This window comes from Globicephala melas, chromosome 13 (assembly GCF_963455315.2).
Source record: "Globicephala melas chromosome 13, mGloMel1.2, whole genome shotgun sequence".
Classification (NCBI taxonomy): Eukaryota; Metazoa; Chordata; class Mammalia; order Artiodactyla; family Delphinidae; genus Globicephala; species Globicephala melas.
Window position 1 is genome coordinate 38,095,917 of NC_083326.1, and position 15,512 is coordinate 38,111,428.

The following is a 15,512-nucleotide window of genomic DNA, read 5'->3' on the forward strand; positions in this document are numbered from 1 at the left end:
CAAGATTGACCATTTAACATAAATAAGAAAGTTTTAATATTTGAACTGCACTTAAAAAAATTTATTAACATATATGTGGCACATGGTTCTTTATTTTTTATGGAGGCTAAGAAGTGAAAATACACATTGGTAATCATACCAGTATAGAGGATAGACAGTTTCATTCGAAGATGCTGCCTGATAAAATAGATAAATCCCACTCAGTTCTACATTTATGTCTCAGTGAATTCCATAGAACTAATTCTACAGAATTAGTTGGATTGGATATTTAAGAACAAACCTAAAGTTTCCTTCTTGGCCGTAAGATGGACTTTCTTGAAATATATTAAATATTTAGTGCAAGAAATTAAGAAGCTGGAAAATCCCTGTTGTTTAAAATTCAAATTTGGCTAACACCTAATAGCAAGGAAATGCTGACAGAGCAGGAATGCAAATATAGAAATGCCTTTGCCCTCACTCTACTTGTGTCAACTTTCACAATTTATTCTGTTTCTTTAACATGTGTAATTAAGCTGATCCTTCAGCCTTTTCTAGCATCCAGGAAAAGAGAAAACACTTCAGCACCTACCAAATGTGAAAAATATTTGCTAAATCTCAGACACAGTCTTGTCATATATAATGAGTATATGTTTATTTGAAATTATAACCGGCACATCAGCCCAAGCATTTGCAGTTTTAGTTCTCATAAGTTTATTCACCTCCCAAGAAGCTTTTACTACAATTTATATATATATCACCATGTGGCGATAAAGTGCTATGATCATTCAGTTCCAGCAGTAAAGTACAAGTTCTCTCTTCAGAGTCTGATCAAGCAACTCATGTATGTTTAAAATTCGTTCATGTAACAAATATTTTTTGAATACATACAGAGTACCAGGTACTATGCTAGACTCTCAATGTACAGTAGTGCACAAGACAGAAATGATGTCCCATAAGGGAAATAGAGAATAAATATGTAATCAAATGTCAAGTACTATGAATAATCAATGTTCATTGACAACTTAAGAATGAAAAAAAAAAACTTTTAGAAAACTAGATATAAAATAGAAATTCCTCAGTATGATAAATGGCACCCATCAAAATACCATACAGCTAAATCAATCTTAAGGATGAAATATGTATTTCCCACTAACATGTGGAACAAGACAAGGATGTTCTCACTCATCATTTCTGTTCAGTACCTAACTGGAGGCACTGCAATAAGGCAAGAAAAAGAAATAAAAGGCAGACAGAGTAGACAAAAAGAACTAATTGCTTTCATTTGCAGATGACATAATTGGTTGAATATAAAACCCGAAGAAACCTGTAAAACAACTATTACAATTAACAAGTGAGAATTTAGCAAGGTCAGAAGATATAAAATCAATATACAGAAATTGACTATATTTCCAAATCCAACACTGAAAATTAAAACTAAATTGAGAACAAACTTTTCAAAATTAACAGACTCCTTCCTGCTGATTAGAATGTGCACACGATGGCTGAAGCTTAGAATGCCAAGATACAAAAGTTGTGGCTCCCCAAAAATCTAGAGTCATCATATCTACCTCAAATTGCCAAAACTCAGATGTCTTTTACATGAAAACTAAATAAACATATATCCTGTTTCGATTACTGTTAACTTTGGCATTTCTTGTTATATACAAGGAAGCTTAATCTTGACACAGATTCACAAAATATCCTTAAGTAGGTTCCATCTAATCCTAGTCTTTTCAGCTTTGTTTCTATATTACTTTCCTTGTGATCTCTTCTACACCTTGTCAGAACAGCATGAGATTCCTTAGCAATTCCTACCTGATTTCTCTTAACAAAAAACTTCCTTAAAACTGCTTTAAAAATTTTAAAGCACGTTCACTCATATAATCAAAAAACATTTTGCTTCAAAAACTATATTGTCTCTTCAAAAACTAGAAACCTAGACACACTTTGGGCAACAGAAATCTGAATGAGAACTCTAAAGGCAAACAACAACAACAGCAACAAAAACTTCAAATAGAAGACAGCATCTGAAATAAAAGATAACTTTTGAAAGATTTATAATACAGCGTGATTTCAGAAACATGGCAGGATGAAAAACTACTTTTGTCTCCCCACTTTAATCTACAACCAGTAATACAACCACAACTCATCAAAGGTGCCTCTGCCCGACACAACAGGATGCCGGAGAATTCCACACATCTGTACGTCTAAAGGTGGGTAGGCTGAAACACACAGAGAAGGCAGAACCAAGGGAACAGCAGAGATGGTGCTTGCAATCCTGGCCCTCTGACCATGGCAGCAGAGCCCACAGCTACAGAGAACCTAGTAGCAGCAGGGAAGGCGGTGCACACAACTCCGGCCACCAAACGGCACCAGTGACCATGACTGCAGGTAACCTGGGCAGCAGCAGCAGTGGGGCCTGGGACCCTACCTCTCCAATGCTGAGGTGCCCATGACCCCAGCCTCTGCCCCACCATCCACAGTGGTGGAAGCCACAAACCTTACAAACACAAACACGGTGGAGGTGCCTGTGCAATCCCAGTTTCCCCACCAATGCACCACTCAGCCCACGGTGTAGCCTGTGTCTCAGGGGATCCCAGACAGAAGGAAAGAGCCCACCATCCTGATGGATGACAGTGGCTCTGGAAGAAGCAAGGCAGCAACAACCCAGGTGGCACAAGGAGCAATAATGGAGGCAAGAAGCCACACCTCTTACAGAGATGGTAGAGGTTGGAAAGTGCCACTCTCAAATATAGAGGCAGTGCAGGTAAGAGAAGCCAAAAACTTGTGTGATAGTGCCATCTACCAGAAAACAAAAGAAAGGAAACTAACTCTTAACCTGTCATTTAACTTCAAATGAGCAGGCAGAGGAACAATTCAAGCAACAAGAAGAACCACAGTAACACCATACCACAAAAAGAAAATGACAATTCTGCAGAAACTAAACTTCAAGTCATGGAATATTGCAATCTAACTGATAGAGAATTCAAAATAGTTGTCATGAAAAAACTCAACAAGATACTAGAAAACTCAGAAAGGCAGTTTAATGAGCTCAGGAATACAATTAATTAATTGTTAATTGTTAAATACAATTAACAAGTGGAATACTTTACCAAAGAGACTGAAACTCTAAAAAAGAATTAAACAAGAATCAATCAAATTCTTAAGCTGAACAACACAATAAACAACATTAAGAATGCACTAGAAAGCACTGGAAATAGAGCAGACTATATGAAAGAGAGCTAGTGAGCTGGAAGATGAAATATAGAAATGATACAAGTGGAAAAGGAAAGAGAAATAAGATGTAAAAAAAATATATAAGGAAATCCTATGAGAGCTGTTCATCTCTTTTAGAAAGGGCAACATTAGGATAATGGGTATCCCAGAAGGAGAAGAAAGGGAGAAGGGAGCAGAGTTTATTTAAAGAAATTATAGCTGAGAACCTCCCAGACTTGGGAAAGAAACTGGATATACAAGTCCATGAAGCTAAGAGAACATTTAATTACCTCAATGCAAAAAGACCTTCTACCAGAAATATAAAAAAATTGTCAGAAGTCAATAACAAAGAATTTTCAAGGCAGCCAGGGAAAAAAGGATGATAACCTACAAAGAAACCTCTATTAGGCTATCAGCAGATTTCTTAGCAGAAACCCTACAGGCCAGGAGGGAGTAAAATGACACTCTCAAAATACTGAAAGATAAAACCTGTCACCCAAGAACACTCTATTCAGCAAAATTATCATTCAGATATGAAGGAGAAATAAAGACTCTCCCAGACAAACAAAAGCTGAGGGAGGTCATCAACACTCGACCTGTCTTACAAGAGATGTTGACAGGAGTATTTCTACCAGAAACAAAATGGAAAAAATATACAAAACTTTGAGCAGGTGATAAATAGACAAAACTGGAAAACTGCATCTATCAGAATAGATTTTAAACACTTTATTATAGTATAAAAGTTAAAGGGGAAAAAAAGAAAGTAAAAGAATAACTATAGCTATCTCCATTTGGTAACAAACCCACAACATAAAAAGGGATAATTTAAGACAACAGAAACGTAAAAGGTGAAGAGGAAAAGAATGGAACATAAATCCATTGCATTTCTATATGCCAATAATGAGCTAGCAGAGAGAGAAATTAAGAAAACAATCCCACTTATAATTGCAACAAATACAATAAAATACCTAGGAATAAATTTAACCAAGAGGTGAAAGACCTGTACACTGAAAACTACATGACATTATTGAAAGAAACTGAAGAAGACACATATAAATGGAAAGATATTCCATGCTCCTAGCTTGGAGAATTAACATTGTCAAATGTCCTCATTACCTAAAGCAATCTACAGATTCAATGTAATCCCTATCAAATAACAAGCGTTGGAGAGGATGTGGAGAAAAGGGAACCTTCATAAACTGTCAGTGGTAATGTAAATTGGTGTAAATACTATGGAAGACAGTATGGAGATTCCTCAAAAAAAAATTAAGACTAGAACTACCATATGATTCACTAGTCCACTTCTGGGTATTTATCCAAAGAATATGAAAACACTAATCCAAAAAGATATCTGCACCCCCATGTTCATTTCAGCATTATTTACAATAGCCAAGATATGGAAACAACCTAAGTACCCATGAACAGATGAATAAAGAAGATATGATATATATATATATATATATATATATAGTAATACTACTCAGCCATAAAAAAGATGAAATCTTGCCATCTGCAATAACATCGATGGACCCTGAGGGTATTATGCTAAGTGAAATAAGTCAGACAGAGAAAGGAAAATACCATGGGATGTTGCTTATATGTGGAACATAAAAAACTAATAAACAAAGAATAAAATAAATGAACAAACCAAACCAAACAAAAACAGACATGTAGATACAGAGAACAGAGTAGTGGTTACATGGGGGTAGGGGGAAGGGCAAAATGGGTAAAGGGGATCAACTGTATGGTGATGAATGGAAAATAAATTTTTGGTGATGAGCACATTGTAGGGTATACAGAAGTAGAAATATAATATTGTACAGATGAAATATAATGTTATAAATCAACATTAATAAAAAACAAAATAAAATATATGATAACTTGAAAAAGAATTATAATAGCATTTGCTTTGGTACAAAAAGAGGCTTATTTAAATTCACAGCATGCTTGAAATGATAACATTTTAAATGTGTGAGGGAATATAATAAAGAATAAAAATAAAATGATTTATCAAATATATCTTCACATCCATTTGTATGTTGTAAACTTTTCCAGGGAGAGAAAATATTTTTGTAGACTTCAAATTTTTATAGAACTTTTACAATTTTGATCACCTTTTGTGGTAAACAGTTCAGATATTATTAACATGTTAAATAAGATAAAATTCAGACTTGCAGAGGTTAGTTTATCCAAGGTCATATAGCTAGTTTAAAGGTAAAATGAAGTCAAGATTTCAAGTTTATGATTTTCGTGTTCTTTCCAAAATACTACAGTGTTTTTATTATGTCACATATTGAGATAAGCCATATTTGAGACACCCAATTGCTAATTAACTAAAAGTTTACAAAAGAATTGTTCATATAGATTTTTTACTTAATAAAGATAAAAAAGCTGCCTTAGCAGCATAAAGCACTTCTCTGCCATCTCAAATTACTGTATAATACTATATGAAGAATATGCTTATAAAGGCTGTGATATCTCTAAATGATTACACTATCACACTAAAACCTCCTCTCACTCCCTTTGCCTCTAGACTGTTAAACTAGTCCTTGTGCTTTTAGCCTGGCACACGGATGCCTTGGGGTTATTATGTGAGACAGAGGTAGCTATCTGGCGACTTTTCCCTGCACTCAGCTAATAACTATTCTCTTCTATCACCATATCCTAGGCTCTCTTCTCAACTGTCAAACTTTCTCTAGTACAAATTTCTCATTAGGGTAATTTCTATTATTTCTAACCTTCTTTTGTATTGCTTTCATCTTTCTTTTTCTCTCCTTTGCCTGTTGCCATTTTTCCTGTGTTTATCAGCCTTTGTGTAGATAAAGGTCTTTTAAAGGTATGGCCAAAAAATAAGACACACACATTATAACTACTATTAGGAAAACTGACCAACTGGAACACCAACTGGAAGATAAACACGTATCATCTTTAGATATTTAAGTTTTCTAGGTCATATTTATTTAGAAATTCAAGGAATGTGTAAGACTTTTGTTAGGAAGGGTTCTTTCTCCATTTTTCACCAACCTGAGCATTCAGGAAAAGAGTTGAACAGCCTGCGATTTCTGTATTAACAAAAGATAATGAAATTGGGAGAAGGTGACAATCCTTACCATCTTATCTATAGGGAGATCCATTTCAGATATTCAGTTAATTTTTGTCATTACATGACTATACCATAATCAGATTTACTACATCTGAAAATTTAGAGTTGGAAATGTAAAATCTTGGGCATAAGCATAAAAATAAAAAAGGAAATGCTATTGTATAAGTCTATAACCGAGGTGAGAATATTACCATCTGAATCATTTAACTATTCAAAAGTGAAGGCCATACTGAGGTTAAGAACACTTAAGACAAATTTGCTACTGGTCAATAATAAAGTCATTCATCATATTCTTCAAATCTAAAGCAATTACAAGCTGTGGTATGGCAAATGGATTTAGCTGAAGAGATTACGTCAGAACAGCCCTTTAAAGAAGATCAGTTAATGTAAAAGGCTAAATGAAATAATGAACTCTCCTCAACAATAATTATTATGGAATTGATTTATCAAAAGCCTATTTCTTCATGCAAGAACTGTTGAAACTTCCCAAAGTAATTTTAAATTATGCTAAACAGATTAACTACCGTTTATCCAGTGCAGAACTATTACTAAAACCAATTTAGTTAAACAGAAATGTAGAAAATAAATATTTTTGAATTTGTCTGCTTAGCTTATTTACATGTGGGCATCAAAGTGAATACTTTAGCTACGAGGGTAGGGCTATTTTAGAAGCCCCAATCCACATCTATTTGAATTCCAGTATCACTTACTATAAAGCAACACAGAAATTGCTCTCTGGGGGTGCTCAGGCTCCACATCTAGAGCCTTCAGCAAGTCAAAGAAATCAAAACACTGTCAAAACCAAACCTGCAAAGTAAAGCTATTTGTTTTATTATAAAATGGTACACCACAGATATTAAAAGGATCTCAAACAATAAGGCAGAAAAATCCTTAAAAGCAAATCTCATTAAAAAATACAAAATAATATCTTAAAAATTAGTGTTCAAAGTTCAATAATACCCAACCAGGAGACTAAAAATAAAGGAAAACTATCAGAGAATGATATCTGAAACCACACTAATTATTTAGAAATTTAGAAACATTACCCTTCTACAGATACACTGAAAGGCTTTCTCAACATATACACAGAATAGAAATACCAAAGAACTAAGTACACATTAAATACTGTCTAAATCTGCTCAGGCTGACAAAATACCATAGACTGGGTGGCTTAAAACAGAAATTTATTTTCTCATGGTTCTAGAGGCTGGAAAGTCCAATCAGGGTCTCAAAGGATTTGGTTTCTGGTAAGAGCTCTCTTCCTGGCTTTCAGATGGCTACTGTGTCCTCACATGTGGGGGATGCAGAGAAGGGAGGGAGAGAGAGAGATCTCTCTTTCTTTTCTTATAAGGCCACAGTCCTATTGGATTAGGAACTCATCCACATGACCTCATTTAACCTTAATCACCTCCTAAAAACCCTTCTCCAGATAGTTACATCGGGGGAGGGAGGGAGGTGTTAGGGGTTCAACACACGAATTTTGGAGGGACACAATTCAGTCCATAGCAAACACTAAAATAACAAACACATACATATGTAAACAAATGAACCTTGCTAAGCCCAGAATAGAGGGCAAAGTGGTTGAAAAGCACAATCTTATATCTTAATACTCCAAAACATCTAAGTTTAACAGTTAGATATATTTATCACGATTTCTTTAAGACTTGTTTCATTTTCACAGAAGAAAAACTAAAAATCAGAAAAGGTACTATGAGATGGAAAGCAGATCTTAATCATTTCCTAGCACATTTGTTTCAACATGTAAATATACTCAACATTCTTTTCCAGCCTAAAACAAAACAAAAAACATTTCTTCAAATATAGATACCCTTTGGCTAGATAATATCTCCTTTTCTTCACAGCCTTCACTTTCTCTACTACTCAAGTCTAAAGCAACTAAATTGGCTTATTCTTCTAAAATGAAATTGACATGGTCTTGCGTTCAATGACTGTGTAAAGTCACAAAGGTATAAATTAACTGATCCAAGACTGACGTAAATTTTCTTATTCAAAACCCAGTACTACTGAAAGAGCACTACAGTTGCCCAAGGAAGCACAAGATGCACAAGTTAGGGCAGTTGGTATAGGTATGAATGCTTGAAGAGTTCTAAGAGTTAAATACTGTTAAAAAAATTTCAGAAAAATGTCCTGAAGTCTCAAAGAAAACTAGCGAAAGGAACAATGACAAATAGAAATAAACTGTAATAAGTAGGAAAAACTAATGAATTTTTCCTACCTAGTATGTAGGTACCACACAAGGGAGTCATAAAAATGAAGGTCACATGTGCTACGTGATATCAGTAACGGAGGGCTTGAACGTCAAAATTAAGAACACGCGTTTGATATTTTAGGTCATAAGAAGCCAAAGCAAGTTATTAAAAAGACAAGTGATGTGATAAAAATAGTCCTCAAGAAAGATTAATCTGGCAACAGTGATGAAATGAAGTCAATCAAAGGGCGGCTGTAGATAATGGAGATGGGCAAAAGGATACTACACAGGAATGCAGTGAAGTGTCAGTGAAAACAGCAAAAGACAATGGGTTCACAACTTCTTTATCCATATATACAATGGTATATTACTCAGCCATAAGAAAAGAACAAAATAATGCCATTTGCAGCAATATGGATGAACCTACAGATTCTCATGCTGAGTGAAGTAAGTCAGACAGAGAGAGACAAATATCATATGATATCACATGTGAAATCTAAAAAAAAGGCTACAAATGAACTTATCTACAGAACAGAAACAGAGTGATAGATGTGAAAAATAAACTTATGGTTACTGGGGAGTAAGCAGGGGGAGGGTAAAATTGGAAGATTGGGATTGACACATATAAAATACACTACTATATATAAAATACATAACTAATAAGGACCTACTGTATAGCACAGGGAACTCTACTCAATATTCTGTAATGGCCTATATGGGAAAAGAAGCTAAAAAAGAGTGGATATATGAATATGTCCAACAGATTCACTTTGCTGTATACCTGAAACTAACACAACATTGTAAATCAATTATACCCCAATAAAAATTAAAACAAAAAAGACAATGGGTTCAGAATAACATTTCAGAGGGAAAAATGATAAAGACTTGGTGACTGAATAGAAAAGCCAAAATACAAGTGAATCTCAGGAACATTCTAAATACCTGGATTTCTGGATAATTAGGTTACACTCTATTAAGTAATGCTCCCCCCTCCCATTTTTTTTAACCAACTTTGGATAAAAAGCACTGTAAAATCTAATTTTTTGATAAAATTGTGCTTTAACTATAAAGCAGGTTAGAAAAGTAAGGCTTATTGATATTTGTATCATTCACTGCTGCAGAAATAATTTGGTGTAAAGACAGCTGGTGTCAAAAGATTTCACTCTTAACTCTGCAATGGGCTGTTTCAGTTACCTCTCCAGTCCTATATCTTTATCTGTAAAATAAGGATATGAGTATCTGCCTCATCTAACTTAATCAGGTTATTGTGAAGATTAAAAAGTATAAGTGAAAGTACTCTGTAAATAGAAAACCAACACACAAATGTAAGATGTCTTACTAACAGAAGTACTAGAAGTACCAAGAAAAGAGAATGGGATAAAAACAATTTAGCATTATGTTGATGCCTCAGAATCATCACTACAAGTGTTAAGTACATCATTTAATATATGATGGCCTTGAGATATACCTAGGTGGGGAGAAGCTCTAGACTGCTGTGCATTTTCAGTTTTTATGTCATTTTTAATAGTGTTAATAGCTGACTCTCCTGTCAGCTTCAATATTCTCACTGTAGCTCCTTTCCCTACTTCTAATTTTCTACTTCTAATCTACAATGGACTTACAAACTAGATACCAGGTAATGAGTTTATTATTATACATGTGACAGCCTCAGGAATTTTCATATAAGCAAAGTCCATATATAGGGGACCAGAGCAGGTGAGGAGTACTTCTTTTTATTCTTATTCTTGGATGAGTTCCAGAAAATTAAAGTGTAAATATAACTCACTACCACAGAGTAACTCAAACCCTAAAGGCTTATTGAAATGAAGTTGTATATAGATAAAATTTTAATATACTTTTTTACTTTCTGCAAGCATCTATCATTAATTTCTCCCTTCAGTTAGCATTAATATCTAAGTATTTTTAAGAGAACAACATAATCTTTAAGAACAGCTTAAAGGGACTTCCCTGGTGGCGCAGTGGTTGGGAGTCCGCCTGCCAATGCAGGGGACGCGGGTTCAAGCCCTGGTCCGGGAAGGTCCCACATGCCACAGAGCAACTAAGCCCGTGCACCACAACTACTGAAGCCTGCGTTCTAGAGCCTGTGCTCCGCAACAAGAGAAGCCACCACAACGAGAAGCCCGTGCACCGCAACAAAGAGTAGCCCCCGCTCACCGCAACTAGAGAAAGCCTGCACGCAGCAACGAAGACCCAACGCAACCAAAAATAAATTAATTAATTAAAAAAAAAGAACAGCTTAGGCAACAATAATACTAGTAATAACTAGTTCTTTCCTTAAGCATGCTTATTTCTTTGTAATACAAATGTAAAGGGTTATTTAATCTGTTATTATGATTTATAATGACATTACAGGACAATATACAATAATAATGGTCCAAAACCTGCTTAAGTTATACAGCATCACAGAGCAAATAAAATGGCCCCCAAGAGCACAACTTCTACAGTACTAGAGATAGTTATTAGATTAGTAAAACAATATTGTCTAGCACTTGTTGAATAGAATAAACTGACTATCCAAGTGCACAGAATATATCCTACCACCATAAAATTCAATTTGTAAACATAAAAAAACAAAAACCCAATATTTATTCAAAACCAAAAGGCTGATAAGGTGTTGGGCAACATACTTTGCTATATTCATATACCACATTGCCAGACACCACAATACCCTCTCCTCTGCCTATAGGCTTCTTCACTAAGTTTAGATTTTTAATTCTCCCCAAACTATTTCCAGGACTGGAGAATCTCCTGCCTTTTCTTATGAAGGATCAGAAAGATTAATTAGAAAGGGAAGACGTACCCTTTCTTTTGAAATTCATTTCCTTTCTCATGAAACTTATTTCTATTTACTATTTTTCCCACCCTGCCTACCCACCCAAGACCACTGCATCCAGATCTATGATAGAGCTTCCTACAGTATGGTTCCTATTCTTGGTAAAAGTCTATCAGATCGTGGTAGTTCGGCTCATGTAGCAGAGATGTATATAGTTAAATGGAAAGCTTTGAATACCTCTGAAGTATTATTGCTATTTGCACAAATGATTTCTTTTCACATAATTAGATAAAATTCTTGTGAATTTTCTCTAGTCTAATTTCAGTACAGACATACTGAGACCTTTGGCTCATTCTAAAACATTCCTCAAAAAGGTTAAGGTTGGTTCCTTTAAAATTCTTTCTTCAATGGGCTTGAGAATCTAAGCTCTAAGTACCTCTAAACCTCTTCAATTTACTAAGTCTCAATCAGAGAGACAATGGAAACAGACCAGAAGGAGAAAAAAACAAACATTTCTGTCAGTCTGGTTTCTGGGAGAGGAAAGTAAGACCTGGTTGGTTCTCAATGAGCACCTAACTGGTATATATGATGCAGAAAGGTTTCCTCTTTCATAGAAATAGAAGATAAAGCAGAGAACAGATCAATTTCACTCTCCTACTGGGCCTCTAAGCAGCCTAAGCACCTGCTTAACCTAATGAAAACCATCAAAACCCCACTGAAGAAAGGCACAGAAGTGAGAAACAGAGAAGCTAGTCAACTCATCCCTCATCCATATTAACAGTAGTAATAACGAGAATTGCTATCTTCTTTTCAGTGTCCCAAAGTATGAAACACTGCTAGATCCTTTACACACACAACACAAAGAGTCTGCCAAATTTCAACAAGCCTGCAAAAAAGGCATTATTAGCTATCCATATATTATAGATGAAAAAAGAGACTTAGAAAAGTTCAGTAGCATTCCCAAGGTCAGACAGCTAGGCAGTGCTGAAACAATTTTGACTCTAAAGCCCATTGTGCTTTCTTCTCTGTCACTTCCCTTGCTCTGTCAGTTAAAACAGTGAAATCAGAAAATATCAGACTTTACTTTCCTTCTGTAAGCTTTTGATACCATCCTGACCTGAGACCTATGTTCTGGAAATACAATCAGCTCAAACATTAATCAACTTTTGTAATGGCTACATCCTCTATGTCTTATACTATTACATGCTAACATCTTTTAGAATTACTCCTATTGGACATATTTCTCTCTACATTTCAGATTTATCTCTCCATTCATACTCATTTAGCTAGGCAAAAATCAACTAGGTTCATCAGACTGCTTGACTTTGTAAATGGCATATTCATTTACATAGTTAATTTCTCAAGAAATAAGCTTTCTTTGTTCAAAGACTGAAAACTACCAAGGATTTTTATGTTTTAGTAATAAATTCTCTATTTCATGTAAGAACAAATCCTTCAAAAGCCTGATGCAAATGCAAATATGTAAAATATCTTTACTCTTTTCTACTAAGGGACTGGACTGGTCTGGGTTCGTATAGTTGATCAATAAATCCTGTTATTAGAACTTTTAAAACAAAAAACCCATAAATTAGGATAGCACACCTTTAAAATGCCAAAAATAAGAATCCATATAGTTCCTCACACAGAAACAGGCTTTAAAATAATTTGAAATTATCTGATTTCATGCATGAGTCTGAATCATTCATATACGAGAGGTTAATGCATCTATAGTTAAAACTGTATTGTTTTAAATCATATCCTTGTTTTATGTTTCTAAGTTTTACAGAGTTTTATGTACTGTAAAATCATCTGTATTATCCTTTGACAAGTTTATACTGGTAAAGGGGATTTGTACTTGAGCAATCTACTTGGAATAAAAACCATGGATGTCACTGTTTTTTAATCATACCTTTCATTCTCTTTTCTTTGACAAATTCTACAAATACCACTTATCTTTAGGTGATTCAAAAAATCTTAATTAAACCAATTATACTAACTAAACCATTTTAATTTTTGAACATGGTCTAATATTTACTCCAATCTTCACTCACAATAATAATAATAAACGCTCAAATCAAATCCTTTTATACCAAATGCAAAATTGGTCTAACTACAACACATGTCTAAGTCTTTGACTTCTTTATATGCCTTTTCCTTTACTTTAATCTTATAAGGTAGATGGGGGCGAGCAAACTTTTCTGCTGAGGGCCAGATATAAATACTTCGGGCTATGTAGGCCACAGGGTCTTTGTTGCAACTGCACCACTTGCAGCTGTAGCGCAAAAACAGCCACAGAAGATACATAAATGAATGTGTGTGGCTGCACTTAGCTGACACCCTGATAGATCTGGCCCATGGCAGTAGTTTGCTGACCTATGTGCTAAGAAAACAGGAAAAACTGTGTCACTACAATCACCTGGGGGTATCTTAATATTCATCCTGATAGAAGAAACTATTCTGCCCATAACCATGCTGAGTTTAGACTGCTTCGACACTAAATACAATTAATCTTGATCCAGAAGAGTGCTAAATGTAATAGTCCACCAAAGTTAAATTCTGCTTTACCAGACAGACACACATTTTTGTGTGTGTTTTGTGTGTTAGGTCGCACCCTAACTGTGGCCAGGATTTCTAAATTGTCTGCTACCTCCTCCTTCTCTCACTTTATTTCTCCAACTCACCCCAATTCCACTTAACATAATATTTATTTATTTATTTATCTTGTTCCGGGGAGATCAAGGTATCACCACCTCCTCTGTATTTAAAAAGTGATTTCAGGGACTTCCTGGCGGTCCAGTGGTTAAGACTCCGTGCTCCCAATGCAGGGGGTATGGGTTCGATTCCTGTTTGGGGAACTAAGATCCCACATACTGCATGGAGCAGCCAGAAAAATAAAAATTAAAAAATTTTTTTTTAAAAAAGTGACTTCAATTTCCCCTACTTCTGCTACCAGAGTTGGAGGCTGACTTCATTTCCAATCCCCTTCCCTGCTGCCTCCCACTGTCTAAATTGGATAAGCTAAACACTCACTTCCTCAGCCTCCCTTGCAGGTTAGCATGCCCATGTGATAAAGTTCAGGACAATACATATCTCATGAAAGACTGCTGTGGGGCATCGTCGAGGGAAATGCCCTGAGAAAGATTTTATGTATTTTGAAAAAGGACAGGGAGTCACAACTACCAGAACGTCTTCCTTCCCCTTTCTTTCTGCCTTAATGCAAATGTAATGCCTGGAATTGGAGTAACCATCTTGAAACCTGGAATCCTGCAACCATTAGAAGAAGCTAAGAGAACTGTACGGACCCAGCACTGAAAACTTTAAGCCACTGAATCAATGCCAGAGGCCACTTATCTCCAGAATTGTTATGTACAAAGAAATAGACCCTGTAAAGTGAACTTCTGTTACAAATAAAAGCATTCCTAGTCCACCTTTTCTTGAAAGTGCTAGGGTCCTGAGTCACTATTCCTTTTGCAAAGTGAAAGACTAACACTGGCTGAGCACAGACGTGAATTCTGACTAAACAGTGCTATTTTAACCAAGAGAGAAAAGTAGCAAGAAGAAAATCACAGAGGTGGGGGCATAGGCTGAGAGTTGACAACCCAGCGCAATAAAGTCAAAGAAAGCAAAGAAAAGAGAAGGCCCAAGATGATTATTCAAATGCTAAAGAAATATAGAAAAAAAAATTGAAAAAGTACTCCTTTCAAACTGTGGGGCCCATAAAACTAACAAATGTTCTACTCCACAAATCAAATCGGAGAATTCTGATTCTATTAATTTGCAATCATGCACTCCCACTGTTTGAAAAATACAAGTTCAGAACTCAATTTTTATTGTTATTTTTTGTGCTTTTTTTTCCAGTGAATTAATTTATCTTTATGCTTCTATTTCCCTGGTTTTCACAAAGGTATAGTTACTGTCAATACATGATCATTTTTGACACTCAAAGAATCTTCAAAAAAATTATTAAAATCAAGTAAATGGGGGACTTCCCTGGTGGTCCAGTGGTTACGATTTTACCTTCCAATGCAGGGGGTGCGGGTTGAATCCCTGGTCGGGGAGCTAAGATCCCACATGCCTTGGGGCCAAAAAACCAAAACATAAAACAGAAGCAATATTGTAACAAATTCAATAAAGACTTAAAAAATGGTCAACATCAAAAAAAAAATCTAAAAAAAAAAAAAATCAAGTAAATGATGCTACTGACAATAAGG

The 15,512-nt window shown here is 35.3% G+C and overlaps 1 protein-coding gene across 4 annotated transcripts in view; it reads right to left on the reverse strand.

Moving 5' to 3' along the window:
- The window catches only part of KIAA1328 (KIAA1328 ortholog), a 386,036-nt gene that overhangs the window by 314,632 nt on the left and 55,892 nt on the right, over positions 1 to 15,512 (reverse strand). The gene's annotated exons all lie outside the window — the stretch shown is intronic.